Source organism: Scyliorhinus torazame, chromosome 23 (genome assembly GCF_047496885.1).
Source record: "Scyliorhinus torazame isolate Kashiwa2021f chromosome 23, sScyTor2.1, whole genome shotgun sequence".
In the NCBI taxonomy this organism is placed as follows: domain Eukaryota; kingdom Metazoa; phylum Chordata; class Chondrichthyes; order Carcharhiniformes; family Scyliorhinidae; genus Scyliorhinus; species Scyliorhinus torazame.
Genome location: NC_092729.1, coordinates 29885644 through 29892074, shown reverse-complemented (window position 1 = coordinate 29892074; position 6431 = coordinate 29885644).

Sequence of the window (6431 nt, the reverse complement as noted above, 5' to 3'; positions counted from 1 at the left end):
TTCTCCTCCAAAACGTAAGGAGAGAGGAACACTGAGATATCCTCGATGATTCGCGAGGCCTCCCCGCCATCCTGGGAGAAAAAGTTAACCCAAAATTCTGGGATGATGAAAAGCCGGATGACAATTAGAGCCGCTATGGTGATCTGTGTAAAACGAGAGGTAGAAAGGAAAAAGCTACAGACCAGCTGCCAATTCCTATTAGCCCCGATTTAAAACACTAAAGATTGTATTTTAGGACTGTTATGATATTGTCTGAACCACTTGGACAGTGTTGGAACAAAGATCTTCACCATTGTTTTATTTACCAAACAAAGAACACCCCTTGGACTGGGACAGTGCTGTTCACACAGGTCATTCCTGAACTAAAAAGGCGCCAGCCGTACAGACATCGAATCCAGAATTGCATTTTGACATTCACGTAGCGGCGATGGACGCGACTATCTCTGCCGGTCTAGTACAGGAAAGGCCCGGGAGGCTGGGACCGGCTGCGTCTGCGTCCTCACCCTTACGTCCGACACAACAGGAATATTCCACATTTGAATGCCACGGACTGGCAGTTTCCGGGGCAATCCAACTTTTTACCTATATATTTGGCCTCAATCCACTAACTATTTTAGCAGAACTGACACCCCTCCAGTTATTATTAGATGGACGAATAAAAGATGGAATTATTAGACAGAATCACAATGCCCGATGAGAGTTAACGTGATAAGGTTAGGCCACTCCCGTTAACAGAAGTATTGTACCCACCTTCCTTGTAGATATCAGTAATGCCGGGGAAGCGCTAGAATACCACTTTGTGGCAGCACCTAGTCCCAAGGGACCGATTCTGACAAAACAAAGCAGGGGTGGTACCGAATAGCACATTAGAAACCAGAGAACAGTAGACAGACACAAAAACCCACTCACACATTGTATAGGCGGATCCTCGATTGATGATGGAGTGAGGGAATCCGGATGTTGCAATCATATGGAGAACAATCAAGGGCAGGTGCTGGAGGTAAGAACATCGAACCTATCCAGTGACATCGGCGCTCAGACTGTCTAATGAACAGCAGTAACATTTGTCGTCACCTACACGGAATATTATCCCCCCCCCGCCCCCCCCCCCCCCCCCCACCACATGACATTCTTTCAGACAGCGTGTATGTTTCTCAAGTACTGACTGACTGTTCGCCGATATCGGAAGCTGGAGGATTTGTGTTAACCGATGAACAGCCTCTCCCGTTAACCACATTAACAAAATATGTAATCGAGAACGCCCAAGGGCATCACAGTGGGGTAATTAAGGCAATGACTCGCCATTGGCCCTCCCCAGCAGGCAATCTAAGTGCAGATCAGTTAGCAAAGCAAGAGGCCAGTGTGTTGCCCATAAGGCCATAAGACAAAGGAGCAGAATGAGGCCTTTCGGACCATCGAGTCTGCTCCGCCATTAAATCATGCATGATAGTTTCTCATTCCCATTCTCCTGCCATCTCCTCATAACCCCTGATCCCCTTACTAATCAAGAACCTATTTAATTCTGCCTTAAAGGAACTCAATTATCTGGACTCCACAGCCTTCTGCGGTAAAGAATTCCACAGATTCACCAGCATCGGGCTGAGGAAATCCCTCCTCATCTCAGTTTCAAATGTAGTCTGAGATGGTGTACTCTGGTTCTAGTTTTTCCTCCAAGTGGATACATCCTCACCACGTCCGCTGTATCCAGCCAGTGGCCTGTAAGTTTAAATAAGATTCCCCTCATCCTTCTAAACTCATATGAGTACAGACCCAGAGTACTCAACCGTTCCTCATATAACAATTTCTTCATTCCTGAGATCATTCTTATGAACTTCCTTTGGACCCTTTCCAAGGCCAGCACATCCTTCCTTTGATACGGGGCCCAGAACTGGTCACATTACTCCAAATGGGGCCTGACCAGAGCCTTATACAGCCTCATAATCAGCATCTTGGCCCTTTGTGCCAATATCAATTCTAAATACAGTCTTTATATTCTCTTTATCCAATACAGCAACTCCACCTCCTGTTCCATTCTGTCTATCCTTTCAGAATACTGAGTTCTCTTGGACATTTATCTCCCAGTCCCGGTCCTCCTGCTACAATTGTTCAGTCATCCCCACCAAATCACACCCATTTGTATCTATTTGTGCTGTCAGCTCATTGTGAATATTCTTATTCTGAATACTGCGTGTATTCAGGTACAAGGTTTCCAAATCTGTCCGTCTGATTTGTCTTTCACTTGAAGGGTTTTCTTGCGCACTATGCTTTTCACACATTCTGACCTCCTTCATTAATCTCTGGTAACAATGTGCCTCATCCACAACTTTCGCTCCCTATATCACCTTACATTTTTTCCCGTGTCCTTACGCCTTCGCAGCAGATTGGCAAGCCCTGACTGTTTATTCTATTCATCTCTACCTTGCCCTCACATACTGACCTGCTGTTCTGGTTCCGATTAACCATTACACATCTTGTAGTTTTACCTTTTCCGTCTCCGTTATTTGCCAGTATAAAGGCTGTGACCACCCTATTTTCTCCGTTCCGCCAGAACAATGTTCCCAGTCCTCAATGGAACCTATGCCTCCTGTCCACATACTGATGCCAGTGCCGCAAGAAATGGAACCCCCCTTTCCTCCACCACTCCTTTAGCCGCGTGTTTACTTCCCTAATTTTCTCATTCCTATGCCATTTTTCAGATGCCTAGGGTAGTAATCCAGATAGTATAACTCTTGAGGACATGTTCGTTAATTTTGTTCCTAGTTCCTGATAATAATAATAATAGGCCACTACAACTGGATTCTCCCCCTCCCACTCAAATATAATTTCAAGCCAGTTAGAGATGTCCCTCACCCTGGCACTGGGCAGGCAACATACCATGCGGCAATCTTGGTCCTGCTTACAAAAGATGCTCTTTGTCTCCCTGATCATTGAATCCCCTACTGCTACCATTTGTCATTTTGCTTCCCCGCTTGAATGGCCTCCAGTACCACGGCACAGTGGTCAGCTAACTCATCCTCCCGACAATCCTTGTCCCCAGCAACAATGGAGCCAGTACCATGTACCTTTTGGACAAGGTCACGAGCTGAGGCTCCTCCATCCCTGAAGATGCGATCCGCTCGACCTGCCTCAGTCGCAGCCACATGCTGCTGTCCCTGACCACTGGCTGCATTCACGGTAGTGAGCCTAAGTGGTCTGACAGTCTTCTGGAACACGGTGTCTAGTTACTTCTCGCCCTCCCTGATCTGTCGCAATGCCTGAATCTCAGAGTCTGACTCATCAAATCTGAGCCGGAGTTCCACGAGCGAACAACATTTACTACAGATGTTTTCACTAGGAACCACAATGAGCTCCACCAGCTCTTACATCATCCAGGAAAAACACACGACCCTCAATCTGTAGTTTATTGAATTCGATTTTAATTTTGTTAACTGTTTAAAACGTTTTTAATGTTCCCCCATTACCTCAATATGAACAATTCATAGCCAGAAATTTGAAATGAATTTTCAAATTTGGACAGAGACTTATTCCTTAGGCAATTCACATCTTCCTGTGATTACACTTTTCACCGCCCCCCCCCCCCCCCTAATTGAGAACACTGAGTCAGTGAATCATGAAACCGCTTTACATTCCCGGGGCCTGTTCGATAATCTCCTGCTCAGCTCTGCGTCCGATATTTCGGTTTCACCGTCTCCCAGTTTCACCCAACTCCGTGTTTTCCACCCAACTCTGAAGCACTCTCGTCCTGCCAAGTAGCACTCACAATGCAGACAATCAGTACTGCCAAACAGTGCAGAAAACAGTACTGCGTGTCTTTCCTGTTTATCGGCCTCAATATCCAATGGCCTGGAAACAGGATTAAACCAGTTGCACAATCCAACAGGTACAGATGAGTGTAACTCATCTGAATCCTGTTTCAGGAATACAACTAGCCAAACGAGCAGCTTTCAATTACCCGATTTGAGGGCTAATTTAGCTTGCAATTGAAGATCAGTTTAACTACTAGTTATACCCTTATAACCCGTTAGAACTCACCACTTGAACTCGCTGTTTTTACCCAGCTATAAAGCACTCTCGTCCAGCCACTTAACACTCAGTGCAGGCCCCTGGTGACACAGAGAGGCGGAGATTGCGACAAAGAACATAGAACATAGAACATAGAAAATACAGCACAGAACAGGCCCTTCGGCCCACGATGTTGTGCCGAACCTTTGGCCTAGATTAATCATAGATTATCATTGAATTTACAGTGCAGAAGGAGGCCAGTCGGCCCTTTGAGTCTGCACCGGCTCCTGGAAAGAGCACCCTACCCAAACTCAACACCTCCACCCAACAGCAAGGGCAATTTTGGACATTAAGGGCAATTTATCATTGGCCAATTCACCTAACCTGCACATCATTGGACTGTGGGAGGACACCGGAGCACCCGGAGGAAACCCACGCAGACACGGGGAGGACGTGCACACTCCGCACAGACAGTGACCCAAGCCGGAATCGACCCTGGGACCCTGGAGCTGTGAAGCATTGTGATATCCACAATGCTACCGTGCTGCCCTTAAGAACAAATAAATCTACGCTATATCATTTTACCGTAATCCATGTACCTATCCAATAGCTGCTTGAAGGTCCCTAATGTTTCCGACTCAACTACTTCCACAGGCAGTGCATTCCATGCCCCCACTACTCTCTAGGTAAAGAACCTACCTCTGACATCCCCCCTATATCTTCCACCTTTCACCTTAAATTTATGTCCCCTTGTAATGGTTTGTTCCACCCGGGGAAAAAGTCTCTGACTGTCTACTCTATCTATTCCCCTGATCATCTTATAAACCTCTATCAAGTCGCCCCTCATCCTTCTCCGTTCTAATGAGAAAAGGCCTAGCACCCTCAACCTTTCATCGTAAGACCTACTCTCCATTCCAGGCAACATTCTGGTAAATCTTCTTTGCACTTTTTCCAAAGCTTCCACATCCTTCCTAAAATGAGGCGACCAGAACTGTACACAGTACTCCAAATGTGGCCTTACCAAAGTTTTGTACAGCTGCATCATCACCTCACGGCTCTTAAATTCAACCCCTCTGTTAATGAACGCGAGCACACCATAGGCCTTCTTCACAGCTCTATCCACTTGAGTGGCAACTTTCAAAGATGTATGAACATTGACCCAAAGATCTCTCTGCTCCTCCACATTGCCAAGAACTCTACCGTTAACCCTGTATTCCGCATTCATATTTGTCCTTCCAAAATGGACGATCTCACACTTTTCAGGGTTAAACTCCATCAGCCACTTCTCAGCCCAGCTCTGCATCCTATCTATGTCTCTTTGCAGCGGACAACAGCCCTCCTCACTATCCACAACTCCACCAATCTTCGTATCGTCTGCAAATTTACTGACCCACCCTTCAACTCCCTCATCCAAGTCATTAATGAAAATCACAAACAGCAGAGGACCCAGAACTGATCCCTGCGGTACGCCACTGGTAACTGGGATCCAGGCTGAATATTTACCATCCACCACCACTCTCTGACTTCTATCGGTTAGCCAGTTCGTTATCCAACTGGCCAAATTTCCCACTATCCCATGCCTCCTTACTTTCTGCATAAGCCTACCAGGGGGAACCTTATCAAATGCCTTACTAAAATCCATGTACACTCCATCCACTGCTTTACCTTCATCCACATGCTTGGTCACCTCCTCAAAGAATTCAATAAGACTTGTAAGGCAATACCTACCCCTCACAAATCCGTGCTGACTATCCCTAATCAAGCAGTGTCTTTCCAGATGCTCAGAAATCCTATCCTTCAGTACCCTTTCCATTACTTTGCCTATCACCGAAGTCAGACGAACTGGCCTGTAATTCCCAGGGTTATCCCGAGTCCCTTTTTTGAACATGGGCACGACATTCGCCACTCTCCAATCCCCTGGTACCACCTATTTTGACAATGAAGACGAAAAGATCATTGCCAACGGCTCTGCAATTTCATCTCTTGCTTCCCACAGAATCCTTGGATATATCCCGTCAGGCCCGGGGGACTTGTCTATCCTCAAGTTTTTCAAAATGCCCAACACATCTTCCTTCTTAACAAGTATTTCCTCGAGCTTACCAATCTATTTCACACTGTCCTCTCCAACAATATCGCCCCTCTCATTTGTAAATACAGAAGAAAAGTACTCGTTCAAGACCTCTCCTATCTCTTCAGACTCAATACACAATCTCCCGCTAATGTCCTTGATCGGACCTACCCTCGCTCTAGTCATTCTCATATTTCTCACATATGTGTAAAAGGCCTTGGGGTTTTCCTTGATCCTACCCGCCAAAGATTGTTCATGCCCTCTCTTAGCTCTCCTAATCCCTTTCTTCAGTTCCCTCCTGGCTATCTTGTATCCCTCCAATGCCCTGTCTGAACCTTGTTTCCTCAGCCTTACGTAAGTC